The sequence below is a fragment of the Nicotiana tabacum genome, chromosome 13 (assembly GCF_000715075.1).
Source record: "Nicotiana tabacum cultivar K326 chromosome 13, ASM71507v2, whole genome shotgun sequence".
Classification (NCBI taxonomy): Eukaryota; Viridiplantae; Streptophyta; class Magnoliopsida; order Solanales; family Solanaceae; genus Nicotiana; species Nicotiana tabacum.
The window spans coordinates 92,558,436-92,579,939 of NC_134092.1; positions in this window are offsets into that span (position 1 = coordinate 92,558,436).

Consider the following 21,504-nt stretch of genomic DNA (forward strand, 5'->3'; position numbering starts at 1 on the left):
CCTAGAGTTGTTCCTGTTGTTCATCTAGGCTACTCGTCAGTTTATAAGGGTTATGTTCTTTATGAATTCAGTTACCAACTCTTCTTTATTTGCAGAGACACTGTGTTCAGAGAAGACATTTTCCATTTCAAACATCTACACACATTTCCCTCTCATTTGTTTCCAGTTCTAGAACTCAGAGATGTTGAGTGTCCTACTCTGCATGATCTTAGATCCCTTAACTCCCTCAGTCCATCTTCTACTCCCTATCCTTCTCTACCCCCTTTGAGTGATCAACCTAGTCCATTCCTTTCATCTACATCTTCTCTCTCTACTACTGATCATTCATCTTCACCTCCTCTTCTTTCTCCTGCTAATCCTGGTTTAAGGAGATCTTCTAGGCTGACTAAGCCTCCTATCTGGATGGAAGTCTATGTAGTGTCGACCAAGACTTCTTTCTGCACTCATCCTATATCATATTGTGTGACTTATGATAATCTCTCACCTGCCTACAGGGTATCACTTGCAGCTTATTCAGCTATTATTGAGCCAAGGTCTTATGATGAGGCCAAGGCAGATTCCAAGTGGATTGAGGCCATGGAAGCTGAGATCTCTGCCTTAGAAGCTAATCAGACTTGGACAATTGTTGATATTCCTCAAGGTAAGACTCCTATATGGTATAAATGGGTGTTCAAAGTGAAGTATAAGTCTACTAGTGAGGTGGAGAGGTAAAAGGCTCGACTAGTTGCCAAAGGGTATAGTCAACTAGAAGGTTTGGATTATAAAGAGATCTTCTCTCCTGTGGCTAAGATGGTGGTTGTTAGATTTGTGGTGGCTTTGGCTGTAGCATCTGGATGGTATATTTTTCAAATGAATGTACACAATACTTTTTTTCAAGGTGATCTCCTTGAAAAAGTGTACATGCACATCCCAGATGGCTTTGCCAGCCAGGGGGAGTTACATGAGCAACAGAAGGTTTGCAGGCTTCATAAGTCACTGTATGGGATTAAACAGGCTCCCAAACAGTGGAACTTGAAGCTTACTAGTGCATTGACTGCCAAGGGCTTTGTTCAATCTCACTATGATTATTCTTTGTTTACACATAAGTTAGGTTGTGACCTTGTGGTTGTATTGGTATATGTGGATGACTTATTGGTGATTGGAACTAGCTTAACACTTATTTAGAAAGTGAGGAAAGATTTACAAGCTAGGTTTAAGATGAAGGATCTGGGAGAACTGAAATATTTCCTTAATATTGAGTTATCTAGATCAACAACAACAACAACAACAACAACCAGGAGGTCACGGGTTCAAGTTGTGGAAATAGCCTCTTACAGAAATGCAGGATAAGGCTGCATACTATAGACCTTTGTAGTCAGGCCCTTCCCCTGACCCCACGTATAGCGGGAGCTTGGTGTACCGGGCTACCCATTTTTTAAGTTCTCTAGATCCAAAGAAGGGATTTTGATGAATCAAAGGAAGTATGCACTTGAGCTAGTGCTTGAAATGGGATTACCAGGCAGTAGAACTTCTGCCACTCCTCTTGAGTTCAATCACAAGATCTCTTCTGTAGAACCAGACAAGTTTTTGCACACTAATGATGGCTCAGTTAACACAGAGCTAGAAGACATAAGCAATTACTAAAGGCTAATTGGCAGACTACTATACTTGACTATGACTAGGCCTGATATTGCCTTTGTAGTCCAGGTACTTAGTGAGTACATGCATGCTCCTAAGCAATCTCATATGGATGCATCCATAAAAGTAGTTAGATACATTAAGGGCACAACATGTCTTGGATTGTTTATGCTAGCAGGTGAAGGCACAGAATTGATAGCATTCTGTGATTCAAATTTGGGAGCATGTGTGGAAACCAGGAAGTCAGTAACCGGCTATATGGTGAAGTTTGGACAAGCCTTGGTGTCCTAGAAATCAAAGAAACAAAGTATTGTTTCCAGGAGTTCCGCCGAAGCAGAATTCAGGAGCATGACATCAACTGTGGCTGAGATCACTTGGTTAATTGGGCTGTTTAAAGAGCTTAGAGTGGAGGTTAACTTGTCTGTGCAACTATTTTGTGACAGCAAAGCTGCAATTCAGATTACATCTCACCCCATTATTCATGAGAGGATCAAACACTTTGACATTGATTGTCATTTTGTAAGAGAAAAGATTCAAGAAGGCAGATACAAACTCAACAGATTGGAACTAAGGATTAGTTTGCTGGCTTGCTTACAAAAGGCGTGTGCAGACCACAACATGATTCTCTGGTAGGCAAGTTGGAAATTAAGAACATATTTCATCCCTCAGCTTGAGGGGGAGTGTTAAGGCAGTTAGTTAGGAGCAGTTACACAGCTAGAAGCCATATGTTAATGAGCTAGCATTAGTGTAAGATTATATTAAAACAAGTTAGTTAGTTAGTCTTGTGTATAAATAGTGGACTGTATTTTTATTTCAGCTTTGTAGCTCAATATTGAAACTAGAGAGAAATGAATTCCTCTTCCTTTGCTTTCTCATTTCAGTTCCTCTTGTGTTCACCTCCATAGCTGACCTCCATTAACAGTTAGGTGTTTCCTGATTGTCTTATTTGATTTTTTTTTAAGTTTGGGAAAAATCACTGAATTGATGTATACTTATATTAGTGAATTTCTTATAAACAGTAAATTGTCAAAAACCAAATTAAATTATTATGTCTCTTTTGATATATTTTCTTTTGTGATCTTATTTATTATTGTTCAAGGTTGGCATTTCTATCAAAACAAAAAAGGGTTGAATAATGATTTTTTTTAAATTAGTCAAATATGGATAAAAATCATATTCTCCACTTAAAAAATGATAACTAATGTGTTTAATTTTTACATTTGCAAAGACTCAAATTGGGGCTTCCTCAAATCTGAGAGATTAGGAATTTTTTCAAAAGTGATCATATTCAAGAAGATATGTATAATATTGATATTCATATTATCCATCGGTTAACCTATGTTTTCTATCTGTGTTAAATGTGGATCAGATCGAATATTTTATCCGTTTTTATATTAGCCATTTTTAACACGCATATATCCAACCCAACTCCGCACATTTACCACTCTCATGCACGGTGTACCAGAATACGTCGCTGGCAACTAAACATATTGCTTTACGGTGATATACAACGTAAAAAAATTGATTACACGTAGAAAGACTTTTCTTCATAGTAAACAGAGGGGAAGAGAGAGAGAGAGAGTCTTATGGAAGTCCAACAATGCATTGACTAACCTAGCCCGTCAGCCACGCAAATCACACTCACAGTCCAGTGACCGACCACTCAATCAGTGTACTTTTTGGGCTCAAGAAATTATTGGCGAGTCTTAGCCACCAAACCAATGACAATGTGCCACCTCTCTATACATGCTACGGTCGCAATGTTTGAAATTTCACCGTCCTATATCTGCATTAATTGACTCTGTGAATATAATCTTTCTGTCATTTGTTGTCCTATGCTTTATATGAATTAATATTTTTGGACACGGAATTGAACGTTTGAGTTTGCTCTGCTGGCTCAAATTTGTTGGGACAAACGATTGTGTTATCTCCCTTGCAATAAATTCGAATGCGAATTCACAATTTTAAATTTAATTTGATGAGTTTAATATTTAAAATTTTTATCACTAAATATATTTTACTGTTCAAATTATGAATTTAACGAAAATACTTCTTTCAATTGAACTCATAAACAAGAATCATCTTCCACTGCATCTAATAGTATACAAACATGCTAAGAAGAGTACTTCACTATAGTTCTACCATCTTACCCTTATAAGTTCATAAAAAATTCGATTCTCGTGAATTTTGTAATTTTTTTTCCTTTCCCCTGTCAAACGCCTTCACTTCTAAAAGAATTTACTTCCTTTTAAAAAAAAAAAAAGAATATGCAGTGAATTGCTGCATAAACGAGATCCATCTGCCACTTATTGTGATTGTTTTTCTAAAACATACACTTTAGCAATAATATTCAAGTTCATTAATCAAAGGGTCAATCAACTATCAGAATGTATCTAATAAAGTTATGTTTCTTTCGTTTGTAACCAGTGGCGGACGCACGTGGTAGCAAGCGGGTTCAACTGAACCCGCTTCATCACAAAATAATACTGTGTATATGTATAAATTAGGATTAAAGATGCGTAAATTTTATATAAATATTTTATTTAAACTCACTTGACAATTACTATTTTACGACTAAAGTTATGTACATCTAATATTGAACTCGCTTGCACAAAATCCTGGGTCTGCCACTGTTTGTAACCGAAAAATCACTAAACCGGACATATAATACTAAGGAGGTCACTCGACCAATTTTCTCAAATTTTTTATGGAACTCAAGAACTTCTTCGCCCAAAATATTTCTTGAGAAAGAAACACTTTCTTCATAAATTTTTTTAAATAGTCTGTAAATTTCAAAAAAAGAAAAAACACAATCAAATAGTCCGTAAAATTCAAAACTTCCAAAAACTGTACGGTCGAAAGCTAAATATTTTATTCCCTAATTTTCATACTTCTCCATTCTGTAATACTTCGACAGTGTTCACCCAAGAATAGTGTCGAGAGAACCCTACAGTTCAAAAGAAGTCCAAAACAATTAGTGTAACGTCAAATCAAACAGCCCATTGACTTGGGAGTGCAAGAATCACTTGAGAATTGGGTATCTTTGGGCAAAATATTATCTTACTAATAAATGTGGCGGACACAGCAGAATAAAGGTGTTGAAAATCATATCTATTCTTTTCACCATTTAATTTGTTTCATTGAATGTAGTCCACAAAAATAGGCTTTCTCAGTTGTTCCTGGACCACTATGATTCATGCCCACCAAGCATATGAATTTGTATACTATTTACTCTCAATAAAATTCTATTGATCTTAAAATTAATTGTTTAGTTAAATGTAAATATCGATGCAAATATATTTTTACTCTTCATATAAAGACGCCTCATAGAATTGAGGTTTTATTATTTCTTGGGGCCTTCATATAGGTCTTCGGTAGTGTTTTACCCGTTTAAAAACTCTTTAACACTTTGTAAGATCATAGGCTGAGCTAGTATTTTCAGTTAGGTTCGGCCGAATTCAAAAATTTTGGTCCAAATATTATATTTCTCTTGAAAATTTTATTGAATATGTACAAATTATTAATTTAAAATTCAATAACTGTAAAAGGATTAGAATACCGAGTCCATAAGCTTTAAATTCGGATTCCGCCTCTACTTAAAGACCTTTCAAATTCTTTCGGGACTTAATAGTACAGACTCAGGAGCAACTTGTCTCTCATTTGTATTACTCCTTCTCCGGACCATGAAGAGCATTTTACTATTTTTCAAACTTTTGCCATTTCATTTAATATTTAATACTACTGCTACTACCACATCAATCTTAATCTAGTGTTTTTTTCGGTTTTGTTTCCAGTTATTTATTTTCCATATTTATGCATTCAATAGAAATTTAAAAAAAAATAAAAAATTAGGTCCATAATCATTTTTGCTGTCGCATAATGACAGAAATTCCTAATTAGATAGGATTCGAGTATTTATTTTCATTCTCTACACTAATGTGCAGTATTATTAAGAAACACGATCTACACTTTGGGGTTTTTATCCTGAAGCACTTTTTAAATAAAGAACAACTTTTTGAATGAAATAGAATGACAAAAACAAAATGATGAAATAATCAAACTATTGGAGTTATCACAAAATAAGGCATGTTTAAAGTGGGAAAAATGGAAAATTTACCAAAATAAAAGGATATTTATTATAATTTAAAACTGGGCCAAATCATATTAATATTAATAGAAACTAAAAGGATATTGAATGCCTTCCGCTGACTATTTTAAGCTAAGAGATTGAGTTAACGGCTATTTAGGTCAAATTTCTTTAAATTTGGACGTCTAACATAAATCCATTATGAAATTATCAGAACTATTTAGAGAATGCCGTACATTGGTCCAAAATACTTATTTGGGCCTGTGGAGATGTGTCTTCGCAGAAATGGCACCAGGTAGCAGGGCACTGTAGACATATAATTTTTTATCCTACCTAATTTTTACATAATTTAGAGTTTAAAATATGTTTTTAGATCTAATTTTGATATTTTGATTTTATTTTATTTTTAATAGTAAGTTTTACTTGTGAAATTGAAAATTGCAAAAATAGAGTAACATTTTAGGCATAAGTTTTTTTTCATTTGCGAAAGAAAGAGAAAATTTACAAATAATATATTTTCTTTTGATATGCCTCACATAAATACTTTAGCATGCTACGGGAAGTATTGTCCAATAAAAAATTTAAACTAATTTGGTACGTATTCTTCAAATTCTAAACTTTATACAGGATCCAATGTTATAGAAATATATATGCGGATCTTTCAAGGAAAGGAATCTTTAATTACGAAAGTATGTACTCACATAATATTAAAGTTTTTAAATATTTGGTCAAAATCTCTAAACCTATTATTTATAATCTTAGAGATTCTTTTTCTATAAAGATGTACCCAAAAAATGAATAGTATAATAAATAATTATACAAAGAGCATATTATTATAAAGATGACTATTGTAAGTAAAAGTTATTATAGTGAGATAAAACAAAATACTCGATTTCAAAAAAACTTAATTTTTATAGTAAAATATTATTATATAGGATGGATAGACCTCGCTATAATTATCATTAAGATCAATACCAAGAAACAAATCTCATAAGGAACTTCGTTATACAAATGCACCAGATTTATGAAAAGCAAATCAAATAGAAGGTTATAATTTAATACAAAATTTGGAGACAAATTATTAGAGCTTATATAAATTGTAATTCTTAGGTTGTACACCGTTTATTGACTTAGGGACAAGAAATTTTCATTATTTGGGTGAATTCTGCAACAGTCATACATATTACTTAATCGTTATACAACACAAGCAAGTTTTGTTCACCTAATAAACTTGTGAACAAGTTAACAAGATAAATAGAATGAATATAATACTAGTCTTTCCTATTCAACATAACTCGCAAATAGTTGAACAACATGGACACGGTTTATCATTTGACAAAATTTATAAATAATTAACAAGATAGTATCAAGTCTTACATATCCGGTAGAACTTGTGAACAGTTAAATAACACAAGCAAGTTTTGCCAGATGGATAAAACTTGCGAACAGTTTAAGATGATAGATAGAATGAAGATAGTACCAAGTCTTGTCAGTGCATCAACACTTATAAACAATTGAACAACACAAGTAAATTTGCCGGATGGCTAAAATATATGAACAATTTAACAAGATAAGTAAAATAAAGATAGTATCAAAGTTATTCCCCTCCAAGCAAAACTTGTGGTACAAGACAAGATTTGTTCATTCGGCTAAACTTAAGCACATAATTTAGAATAAAGATAGTATCAGAGTTATTGCTCACCTCACAAAAACATGTAACTAAAGTTTTTCCAATATTTTTGTGTGTGTAACGCGAAGGCTATTTTTAGAAACTTCCTTAAATAGGGAGAAAATTTAAAAAGTAACATCCCATGATCTAAAAAGGGCAGTCCGATGCACAATGCATTCAGCATTCACACAGGGTCCGGTGAAGAACCGCACTCCGATGGATGTGATATAGACAACCTACCATAATCTAATTTATGCAAATCGCCCATAATAAATCCCCCGTACTAAATGGGTGATTACATGAATGGCCCCGTAAGGGGCTCGTCTTAGCCGAATGTCCTCAAAATTAACGGTATTTGAAAAATAGCCTCCTACCCGCACACACTTATTGTTCTTCACCGTTTCTCTATCAAATTGATAGAATTTATGTTATATTTACTTTACTATCTGTTAAGTTATTCATCAGTCTACAGAGTTGGCATGATTTTACTCTTCATGGATTTATCTATCAGATTGATAAAATTTATGTTATATTTACGCTCCTTATCTATTAAGTTGTTCATCGAAATCTATTCGATTAACATAATTTTTCTGCGTTGTTTTAACAAAATATTCTTCGAATTCGTAACTTTAATTTTCGCTTAAACCACCCCAAATCTACTCCAAATAATCTTAAATTTGAAACAAAACTTCCAAACACCAACACAAATAATCCCCAGTTACCAATTTAGTCAAATAACACAAATTCAAAAATGCCAACTTTGTCGTCATCGATACTTTCTAAGGAGCAACAATGGAGTTTGAGTTTTTCTTATAGTAAATCACTAAATAGGTGTTTGAACTAAAAATTTAGTGAGTCCGAATATCAGAGTTTGAATATCCAATCATCTCCAATGAGTCCGAATATTTGTATGTGAGCTTAAAATCCCCCTTTCCCTGCAAAATATCTCAAAACCCTTATACTAGCTTTTCAATGGTCAAGACCAGGATACTTTGATATTTGTTAAGCATTCCTACCGCAAAGCAATATCAGGTCAAGTACAGACATGTGCATACATAAGACTCCCAACAAACAAAGAATAGGGAATGCCTTTCATTTGTTCCTTTTTCCAATGCATTTTGTGGAGATTGATTCAATAATAATTTATCACCTTTAATTATGGGAGCTGTTATAGGTGAACAATTTTTCATTCCGAATCTTTCTAGAATTCTTTCAATGTAGGCTCTTTGAGACAGTACAAGTAATTTTTGGGATCTATCTCTATGAATCTCTATGACATTGATATAGGAGGCTTCACCCATGTCCTTCATTTCAAAATTCTACATAAAAAGTTATTTAGTCTCATTCAACAACCCAAAATCACTACTTGCAAGTAAAATATCATCTACATATAGGACTAGAAAAATATGTTTGCTAACTTATCTTGAGGTATATACACTTATCAATAATGTTTTTCGTAAATTCAAATGAAGAAATAACATTATAAAGCCTGCTTTAGCCCACAACTAGATTTATTCAACTTACAAACAAGGTAACTTTAGTCCTTATTACAAAATCCCTCAGATTGATGCATGTATACATCCTCTTCAAGATCTCAATTTAGGAAAGCCGTTTTCACATTTGAGGTAGCTCTAAATAAAAATGAGTTACTAACGCTGTGATTATTCTTAATGAATCTTTCTTTGATACTGGAGAGAAGGTTTCATGGTAACCAATGCCTTCTCTCTGAGTAAAACCTTTGGCCACAAGTCTAACTTTATGTCGTTTGATATTACCAAATGAGTCTCTTTTGGTTTTAAAGCTCATTTGGATCCAATAGTAGAGACTCCTTTTGCTAATTTAACGAGATCCCAGACTCTATTTTTGGCCATAGATTCTAACTCTTCTTTCATGGCATCATACCTAAGTGTGGAGTTTTCTCCATTCATGGATTGTGAAAAAGAACATGAATCATTTTTTAGTCCAATATCATAATTAAACTCTTGGATATACACAACGTAGTCACTAGAAATTGCTTATTTTCGAGCCTTGAGGATTTTCTTACTCCTACTGGTTCAGACATTTCTTTAGTGGGTTCAAATAAAGTGGGTTGATCTTCAGATGGCTCCTGAAGTGGTGTTGGCTCTTGAACTTGTTGTTGTTCAGATAATTCATAAGAATTTTCTTAGCAATATTCAAGTTCCCAATATATAAAGGTACCACATGTGGTTCCCTTATTTCTTCCAGTTCCATCTTTTGAGTCAAACCACTCACATTTTCTTCATGTTCCTAAAAAAATTTAGCACATAATTTAGAATAAAGATAGTATCAGAGTTATTGCTCACCTCACAAAAACATGTAACTAAAGTTTTTCCAATATTTTTGTGTGTGTAACGCGAAGGCTATTTTTAGAAACTTCCTTAAATAGGGAGAAAATTTAAAAAGTAACATCCCATGATCTAAAAAGGGCAGTCCGATGCACAATGCATTCAGCATTCACACAGGGTCCGGTGAAGAACCGCACTCCGATGGATGTGATATAGACAACCTACCATAATCTAATTTATGCAAATCGCCCATAATAAATCCCCCGTACTAAATGGGTGATTACATGAATGGCCCCGTAAGGGGCTCGTCTTAGCCGAATGTCCTCAAAATTAACGGTATTTGAAAAATAGCCTCCTACCCGCACACACTTATTGTTCTTCACCGTTTCTCTATCAAATTGATAGAATTTATGTTATATTTACTTTACTATCTGTTAAGTTATTCATCAGTCTACAGAGTTGGCATGATTTTACTCTTCATGGATTTATCTATCAGATTGATAAAATTTATGTTATATTTACGCTCCTTATCTATTAAGTTGTTCATCGAAATCTATTCGATTAACATAATTTTTCTGCGTTGTTTTAACAAAATATTCTTCGAATTCGTAACTTTAATTTTCGCTTAAACCACCCCAAATCTACTCCAAATAATCTTAAATTTGAAACAAAACTTCCAAACACCAACACAAATAATCCCCAGTTACCAATTTAGTCAAATAACACAAATTCAAAAATGCCAACTTTGTCGTCATCGATACTTTCTAAGGAGCAACAATGGAGTTTGAGTTTTTCTTATAGTAAATCACTAAATAGGTGTTTGAACTAAAAATTTAGTGAGTCCGAATATCAGAGTTTGAATATCCAATCATCTCCAATGAGTCCGAATATTTGTATGTGAGCTTAAAATCCCCCTTTCCCTGCAAAATATCTCAAAACCCTTATACTAGCTTTTCAATGGTCAAGACCAGGATACTTTGATATTTGTTAAGCATTCCTACCGCAAAGCAATATCAGGTCAAGTACAGACATGTGCATACATAAGACTCCCAACAAACAAAGAATAGGGAATGCCTTTCATTTGTTCCTTTTTCCAATGCATTTTGTGGAGATTGATTCAATAATAATTTATCACCTTTAATTATGGGAGCTGTTATAGGTGAACAATTTTTCATTCCGAATCTTTCTAGAATTCTTTCAATGTAGGCTCTTTGAGACAGTACAAGTAATTTTTGGGATCTATCTCTATGAATCTCTATGACATTGATATAGGAGGTTTCACCCATGTCCTTCATTTCAAAATTCTACATAAAAAGTTATTTAGTCTCATTCAACAACCCAAAATCACTACTTGCAAGTAAAATATCATCTACATATAGGACTAGAAAAATATGTTTGCTAACTTATCTTGAGGTATATACACTTATCAATAATGTTTTTCGTAAATTCAAATGAAGAAATAACATTATAAAGCCTGCTTTAGCCCACAACTAGATTTATTCAACTTACAAACAAGGTAACTTTAGTCCTTATTACAAAATCCCTCAGATTGATGCATGTATACATCCTCTTCAAGATCTCAATTTAGGAAAGCCGTTTTCACATTTGAGGTAGCTCTAAATAAAAATGAGTTACTAACGCTGTGATTATTCTTAATGAATCTTTCTTTGATACTGGAGAGAAGGTTTCATGGTAACCAATGCCTTCTCTCTGAGTAAAACCTTTGGCCACAAGTCTAACTTTATGTCGTTTGATATTACCAAATGAGTCTCTTTTGGTTTTAAAGCTCATTTGGATCCAATAGTAGAGACTCCTTTTGCTAATTTAACGAGATCCCAGACTCTATTTTTGGCCATAGATTCTAACTCTTCTTTCATGGCATCATACCTAAGTGTGGAGTTTTCTCCATTCATGGATTGTGAAAAAGAACATGAATCATTTTTTAGTCCAATATCATAATTAAACTCTTGGATATACACAACGTAGTCACTAGAAATTGCTTATTTTCGAGCCTTGAGGATTTTCTTACTCCTACTGGTTCAGACATTTCTTTAGTGGGTTCAAATAAAGTGGGTTGATCTTCAGATGGCTCCTGAAGTGGTGTTGGCTCTTGAACTTGTTGTTGTTCAGATAATTCATAAGAATTTTCTTAGCAATATTCAAGTTCCCAATATATAAAGGTACCACATGTGGTTCCCTTATTTCTTCCAGTTCCATCTTTTGAGTCAAACCACTCACATTTTCTTCATGTTCCTAAAAAAATTTAGCATTTCTAGCCTCAACAATTTTAGAAGATTGAGAAGGACAATAAAACCTAAATCCTTTAAAGTTAACTGCATAACCTATAAAATAATCACTTATTGTTCTTTCATCTAACTTCTTTAGTTGAAGGTTATAAACCCTCACTTCAGTTAGACATCCCCAAATGTGTAAATGATTTAAACTAGGTTTTCATCCTTTTTATGACTCAAAAAGTATCTTCGGGAACAACCTTGGTTGGAACCCTATTTAAAATATATACATCGATTTTTAAAGCTTCACTGAATAAGAATAAAGGTAAACTTGATATGCTAATCATGCTTCTTACCATGTCCATTAATATCCGATTCCTTTTTTCTGCTACACCATTTTATTGTGGTATACCTGACATGGTATGTTGGGTAATTATACCTTCATTTTTAAGGAACTCAGCAAATTGACTTTTAACTTGTCCCTTGTTTATGTACTTACCATAATATTCTTCACCCTTATCAGATCTTACAATTTTGATCTGAGTACCAGATTGTTTCTCTACTTCTATTTTGTAAACTTTAAAAGCATCAAGTGCTTCTGATATGTTAGATAGAAAATAGAGGTACATATATCTTGAATAATCATCAATAAATGAGATAAAATATCTCTCACATTCAAATAAGGGGTAGGAAAAGGTTCACAAATATTTGTATGTATGATCTCAAGCAATTAAGTACTCCTTTTGGCACCTTTAGTTAATTTGTTGGTCTACTTACCCTTTATGCAGTTCACATGAGCCCTAAAGTCAAAAAAATCAAGAGTTTTTAAAACTCCATCATTAACCAACCTTTTGACTATATCAATAGAGATGTGTCCCAATATCTTATGCCAAATACTTGATGAGTTCTCATTGATAGTACATCGCTTAGTGCCAATTTTTTTGTTATGAAAAGTTAAAAAATTACATTCAAATGTGGGATCTAGCTCAAATATATATAAATTCCCATTTACATTTCCAAAACCAATAATTTTATTGTCTTTCAAAAGTTTCACAGAAGGATAATAAAAATTCAAATCATATTCACTAATTGATAGTCTTGAAAGAGAAATTAAATTTCTAAAATATTCTGGAATATAAAAGTATTTTCCAAATCTAAGTGAAATTCATCCATCAAAATGAGCTTATAAGTTCCCACGCTTTCCATACGTGAACGCGTCTTATTGCTAGAATAGACGTATTATTCACTTCCTATCGACTTCCTTTGAGTTAGAAAGCCTTGCATAATTTTGGCAATATGAATTGTAGCACCAGAATCAATCCACCATGTATTATCAGAAACTTAAGTAAATTAGATTCATAACATACAAAGGTAAAATCATCTTTCTTTTCAAGCCATTTCTTGTATTTAAGGCAATCTTTCTTCCATTGTCCTTTCTCCTTACAAAAATGGCAAACATCTTTGTCAAAAGTGTTTTTCTTCTTCATGAGAACATTTTTTCCCTTCTTTTCATTTCTCTTATCATGAGTCACCAAATTAATACTTTCAGGTGTCTCATACTTCAACCTCTATTCTTCTCGAAGACACATGGTCAAGAGTTCATTGATTGACCATTTATCCTTATGTGTGTTATAATAAATCTTGAATAAACCATATTCCGCAGGAAGAGAGTTGAAAATAAAATGCACAAGAAATGGTTTAGATATATCAACTTCAAGGGACCTGAGTTTAGCATTAATGTCTCTCTTCTCTATAATGTGCTCGCGCACCATACGACTTTTGTCAAAAGTCATACTTGAGAGACTCTTCATAAGGGTTTTGGCTAATGCCTTGTCATAACTTACAAATTCTTCATCAATTGTCTTCATGTAAGCTTTGACCTCATCACTATTAGGGATAGAACCACTAATACTTTGGCTTATGTGGGTCTTTATGAGTATTAAACTTAGGTGATTGGTTTTTTCCCACCGCTCATAATTAGGCTTAGCCGCATACATACTTGATTCTGTGAGAATCAGTGGTTCTTCCACATGAAGTGCTAGATCCAGATCCACATCCGAGCACCCTAAAGTGAGAAGGACTGCTTTCTTCTATTCATTATAATTGTCACTTGTCATGACCCCAAACTCTCTTTGTCGGATGCCGTGATGGCACCCAGTCTCTAAGACTAGGTAAGCCTATTACTATAACAATTAAGCTAGTTCTTAACAATGATAATTTGAAACAGAGTTTAATATGAATACCGAAACAAAAGCGAAATAAGCCTACGCATCAATAGTCATAACAACCTCCCAAGACTGGTAATACAGAGCCACGAACTCTAGCTAAGTACATAGAAAGATCTCAAGGATCAAAATACAATAATGTTCAAGTGACAAGCTGACAGTACAATATAAGGAAAGGACTCCAAGGGACTGCAACGACCAAATAACTCTACCTTGAATCCTTGTGATCAACAAGCTAACTCTCGCCGAGTCTGATATCTCCAATATCTGGCTCTGCACAAAAATATACAGAAATATAGTATGAGTACACCATGGTCGGTAAGTATCAAGACTAACATCGATGGAGTAGTGACGAGGTATAAGTCAAGACACTTAGTAGACATAATAACATGTGCAATATAGAAGTAAAGCTAATAATGGAAAACATGATTCAATAAATGGAAACACGAATCAATATGTGATATAACCAGTAAGGCAATAGGAACACCATGAAAGTACTGTTGAAACCAAATAAGGAACACAATGACAACCAATAAATCAAGTCGTTCTAACACAAGTTTCACAACAAAATCACCATGTGATACTTCATCTCATAGTCATAAGTCACGAGTCTCAACCCACCATCATATACTCACGATACCCCATGCACACATCTCAAATAACAACCGCACGGACAACTCACGTGCCAATATCTCAATCTGCCGGCATGATCACATGCTCATATTCACAATCCACGTGGCATGGTCACAAGCTCACAATCACAATCCGCCCGGCATGGTCACATGCTCACAATCACGATCTGCCCGGCATTGTCACAGTCTCAATAGCAACATGAAAATGGATAATACAAGAACACATGAGCATGATCAATAAATGTCAAGTTTCATACTCTTGAGCTAGTATAAGTGGCATGCTACAGTGTATGCTTGTGCGATTGTACTACTGCAACCCAAGTCAACAAGTAATATCAAAGACATTGAGTAGCTCATCGAAGCAACAAAACAAGTCATGCAAGGTATATGACATACACAAAGAAAAGCGCACTATCACACAAAAAGCACCAACACAATGTCCCCAAGCCATCACACATCATCCCTGACATTTGTCACACTTATATCTCTGATTGCCACTCGTATCACTTCTCCCTGACAATATCATTAGCCACTCTCATCTCTATGATAGCCACCAGTATCACTCCGCGCTGACAATATCATTAGCCACTCTTATCTCTCCGATAGCTACCCGAGCCACCCTTATCTCTCTGATAGCTACCCGTATCACTCCACCCTGACAATATCATTAGCCACCATTATCTCTTTGATAGCCACCCGTATCACTCCGTATAATAGCCACCCTTATCACTCCGTACATTAAACAACAGTGAGATGCCACCCTTATGCCCGCATAATAACAACGGTGAAATGGCACCATTACACTCTGCATAATAACAACCAAACCACACAACAATTCACAAATGCTAACATTATAATAGCACGACGTATCAACTCGTAACACAAGTTTTCATAGGCCACAACCTTTCCAAAAATCCAAGAATATCAATATTTCCACAACAAATAGCGTACGACTCAAATACAATGTGTATAAAATCTCAATAACAACAAAACAAATGGGAAAGTAACTCACAAGGAACAACACCCCTTTAAACACTACTTCAATTTAAGATAGATTAGTGACTTTCGAAAGCCTCAATTTTAATTAATTGTTTAAGGATAATCTCGATAGTGAAAGTATCTCCATGAAATGGAAAACTTCGGATTCTAGTGTATGAATTAGGCAAACAATGAAAGAGATGACATGAACTAGTACTACGTCTAAATGCTTGAGAATAATCCGGCATTAAAGGGACACCATGTAACAATAATTTCAACTAACAGTAACGTCAACAATAAAAGAAATCACATAATGGTAAAAGTGGTAAAAACTTCAAATAAAGCATATAAAAGCAAACTCGACAAGTAAAGGACGTGACATATAATGACAACTTCAAATAAAGCATGTGATAGTAAACATGACTAGTAAAAGATATAGGTGCTAAAAATTCCAAATAAATACATGAAAGAAGCCTAAGAGTCTAAACCTGTCAATTTCCACATATAAACCCGAGTACATACTCGTCACCTCGCGTACGCAGCTTTCACATAACACAAATGACTCAAATCCTAAGGGGTAATTCCCTCCCCCCCCCCTCCTCCACAAAGTTAGGCAAGATTCTTACCTCAAAGAAGCTAAATCGATACTCTAAAATGACCTTCTCGTGTGAAATAACCTCCGGACGGCTCAAATCTAGCCAAAATAACTTCATATCATAAATACAAATTATAGGAAACAATTTCAGATAATAAAGTTTCGATCTTTAAACAAAAACTAAAAAGTCAACCCAAAAAGTCAATCTCAGACCTGCACCTCGGACCCCAACAAAATTCACAAAATCTGAACTCTCATTCCGATATGAGTCTAACCATAAAAAAATTATGAGTCCGGAACCAAAATGTAGTTCTTTTGGACTCAAAGAACCAAAATGTGTGGAAAAAAAAACTGGTGACCATAATATATATAACGCCCTTTTATAAGGCGCTATACCTTAACGGCCGTTTGCCCAGTTAAGTATACCGTTTACCCAGTTAAGTATAGAGCCCTTTTTTAAGACGCTATATATATAACGCCCTAACTTACCACGCTATATATATATATATATATATATATATATATATATATATATATATATATATATATATAATGTGGCTCACCAATGATTCTTCTGGGCTTAACTAATATAACAATTATTCAACTGGGTATAACGCCCATATTTAAAGAGCTATTCCTCAAATAATTGTACCCCTCGGAATGGTTTTTGCCTTATTTAAAGAGGTTAAGAATTTTGTAAAGATCCATCCATAAATATTTTCAAGTCTTCTGAAATATTTTTTCGTTAAGTTATTTTGCATTTTTGTCATAATGTTTGAAGAACGAAGAATTAGGGTTTCATTATATTGGGAAGGTGAGGTTGTGGTGGTGAATAACTCAGTAAGCTATAGTTTATCTCTACAGTGTCATGTTAAGTTTCAACTTACAATGGAGTACAATACATTGGTATTGTTGTTATGTAAAAAAATGAGTGTGAGCAAACGTTCGGTGAATACTAAAGTAACCGGAAGATATCCGTATTATGTTATTCCGCAAGGGGTTGCTTGTTATGCTGAGTTTAACATCGAAGACGATGAAACTCTGAGAGATTTTTTGAGGATTCCGGATGAATACCGGGAATTTCTTATGATAAAAATGTTGGAAATGTTCGTCAAGGCTGAAAATGTTCGCAATAATAAGGTTGCACAAAGTAGGGATATCCCTCAGTCATCAAGTGGTTATTTTGGAGCAGTTTTAGCCGAACAGGTTTCGGTGAAAGAGTTTGGCCTCATCTAAACTTATCTCCACGGTCGAATGAGGAGCGAGGAAATACTTTCTCCCCCCGTTTACATAATCCACAAGCCGAGTGGTAAATTTCAATTTTCCTTTGTGTTACGATATTTATTTTTGATGTATTGAATTTTATAAGTTATGAACCAACGCCCAGTTGGAATATGCCTAGTTTTGGTGTGTCGGATCATGGTCCATCCAGGAGTCATCTCCAACAGGATAATTTCATTATGGAATATCAACACGTTATGATTTGTAAGTGAAGTGATAAAGCTATATGTAAAGTTTGGATCAATTTGAGTAACTCATTATTTTATTGGTTGTGTAGTGAAAATGAGCTACTTAAAGGTCATGTCCTTACTCAATTGCCCGAAGACAACATATTTAATCGGGATCTAGCATATGCGCAGAGTCAGGAAGAGAATAGTGTTTATGACAATAATACCGATGTGTCTGGAGATGATACACCTTTCCCCGATGAGGGTGATGATGAGGAGGAAGAGAATGCTCAACCTGATTTGACGAGGGAGCATGCCCCACCTCCCATTAGACCAAGAGTGTACGAGTCCCACATGTCGTTTCATTCAAGGGAGATTCCCTACTTTGATCATTTGCCAAGTATGCACGATGTGGATGCCCTCACATGGGATATTGACGAAATTCGGACAACAATGTAGGATGAATCTAGAGCAACAGTGCTTTCAAAGGGCATGCTTTTTCCTGATAAAGCGCGCCTAAGCAGGGCGATGCGAATGTACAATGTAAAAGAGTGTCGTGAGATCACGGTAGCAAAGTCATCTCCAGATATATACAAGGTTATTTGCCGTAGTTGGTTTACGGGTTGTAATTGGATGCTGCATGAGAGGAAGAAGAAAACAAATATGTGGGTTGTGGGTAAATACATTGGCACCCATAATTGTGAAATGAACATATTTAGTGAGAATCATATTAACTTGAATGTTGACTTGATTTATCTTGTCTTGATTCCACACATTGAAGCGTCCATAAAGTACAAGATCAAATAGTGTATAACATTTGTCCACCAACGGTATTCTCTTTTTAGTACACAGGATGTGAATGCCCTCACAAGGGATATTGACGAAATTCAGACAACAATGTGGGATGAATCTAGAGCAACGATGCTGTCAAAGGGCATGCTTTTTCCTGATAAAGCGCGCCTAAGCAGGGCGGTGCGAATGTACATCATAAAAGAGTGTCGTGAGATCACAATAGCAGATTCATCTTCGAATGTATACAAGGTTATTTGCCGTAGATGGTTTACGGGTTGTAATTGGATACTGCATGAGAGGAAGAAGAAAACAAATATGTGGGTTGTGGGTAAATACATTGGCACCCACAATTGTGAAATGTACACATTTAGTGAGAATCATATTAACTTGAATGTTGACTTGATTTATCTTGTCTTGATTCCACACATTGAAGCGTCCATAAGGTACACGATCAAATAGTGTATAACATCTGTCCACCAGGAATATGGGTGTTCCATTACCAAAAGAAAGGCATTTTTCGGGCGCAAACGTGCGTTTGAAATTATTTATGGTAGCTGGGATAAGTCCTTTGCATCTCCACCCAGGTACATGACCGCATTGCAACACCTTAACCCCGGGACTGTTGTTGAATGGAAACTTGAGCGGAGTCCGGGAATACCAGAACATATATTCAGATATGTGTTCTGGGCATTTAAACCAGCAATTGAAGGTTTTGTGCATTGCCGCCCGGTAATATCCATAGACGACACTCATGTCTATGGAAAGTATGATATTAAGTTGTTGATCGTCGCTGCAGTAGATGCTAATGGAAATATATTTCCCCAGCTTTTGCTATTTGTGCCAATGAAAGCCAAGAGACGTGGATACTATTTTTGAACCACTTGAAGGAGCACGTTGTCAGACAACGTTAAGGTATTTGTCTAATATCTTATCGGCATAGCGGTATTTTAAGTTCTATATAGAATTTGCATGCATGGCAGGAACCGTATGTCTACCACCGTTACTGTGTGAGTCACCTGAAGGCCAATTTACAGTAGGCACATCCCAACAAGGATTTGCATGATTTAATGTGGATGACTGCGATAGATCACCAAGAGTGTAAATTCAGGAGGCGCATGGAATCGATCAGGCAGGAAGACCAAAGAACCTATCGTTGGTTGATGCGACATGAGCTTGACAAGTAGACTTTGCATGCGGATGGTGGCAGAAGATGGGGATTTCTAACTACAAATGTGTCAGAGTCTTTCAACGGGTTATTGAAGTCTGCACGTGGATTGCATGTCACTACCATGGTGCGTATGTCATTCAAGCTGATGTCGGAGAGGTTTGTTGAAAAGGATAGAGGTGCATCGTCATTGATGGAAAGGGGTGTTGGATTTATGCCAATACCAATGAAAAGATTTGAGAAATACATGAGGCGAGCACATTGGCATTCATATTTATAATATTGCAACGAGAGAAATATTTTGGAAGTTCGCACCACTATCCATCAAAATCGGGGGAATAATACACACACCGTAAATGAAGCTAGAAGGTTATGCTCTTGTGGGAAATGGTCCATCTACCACATGCCGTGCTCACATGCCATAAAGTGCTTTCAACATACAGGTTTCACGGTAACCAGCTACGTTGATAAAGAATACAGTGTTGCTGCATACTTAAACACCTATAGTGGATAGTTGTAGACAGTGGGTACTGAGCATTATTGGCTGCTAGAACCATTTAAAATGGTGTGTAACAAGGAGTATTTGCGTCAACGACAAGTGTAAAAAAGAACGCATATACGGAATCAAATAGATATTGGTGATATCGTTTATGCGCGTAAATGTGGCATATGCTCGCAAACAAGACACGACCGTCATAAATGTCCTTCAGCTGGTTTGGGTAGCGGTAGTAATTCAGCTCCCGATGGAAGTTCATACAATGTGCCCAATTATCAAGGATACCCGTAGTATTGTATTTCAATAATTTGTTGTAATAAATGTATGTACATGTTGATCTTGCAGAATGTATGAAATAAAATTATGTTTCCATTAATGTTAAGTCTTATTGATATTTAGCATTAATACTTCAGTACAACAATTTAACATACACCTAAAAAAAAAAAAATTGGCATTCGCCATTATCGCCGATGTCCGGCACTATTTCATTGTCGCTGTCTTCATCTTCTCCGTCAACATCGTGTACATACCCTTCAGGACCGAGGGCATCGTAATCTAGGCCCCAGTTGACACACATTTCTCGCATTTCATCGTTATCATCAAGAAAACCACTTGCTTGATTTCTACAACAATATGAGACTCATACGTCTAACGTCTGTGGTAGAAACTTAGGTAGTCCCTCCCACTCGACAACTGTTGGGAAAACATGATAATCATTGTCTCTATGTATTTTTATCATTTTCTAATAAATCTTAGTACTGAGCCTCCGTTCCTCTCAGGAGTTAAGATCATCCATTGCATGATGAACAACTAGTGCCTTTTCCATCTCTAGAATCTCCTTCATCAAATGTCGAATCACTTCTGGTTCATCTTTGTGTGTGTTTGTTTGGAAGGTTGCAGACAGTGCTTGTGGCACAACAAGCCCATGCCAGCGACATAGTACTTCGTAATCACATTGTTTTGAGTAAAAGGGAACCCATTGTAGTTTTTCGCCCCTAATTCGCATATCTTCAGACTTTGTAGAATGCGCTTCGCACTAAATAATGTGCCCTGCAACTTTGAGATCAGTGTATATATTGATAGGCTTATTTTCCAAGGTACGCAAAACACCATACCACTTGTCATCAACCAAGTCAGTGTAGCAACCTAGCATATGTTTTTCAAGGTAGGGATCGATAGTGTTAAGACGTGTTCTATGGGGATCTATTAAACTACCTTCATCTTTTTGCCTCTTTTTGAACCACTTGTTAAATGTTAGTGGCA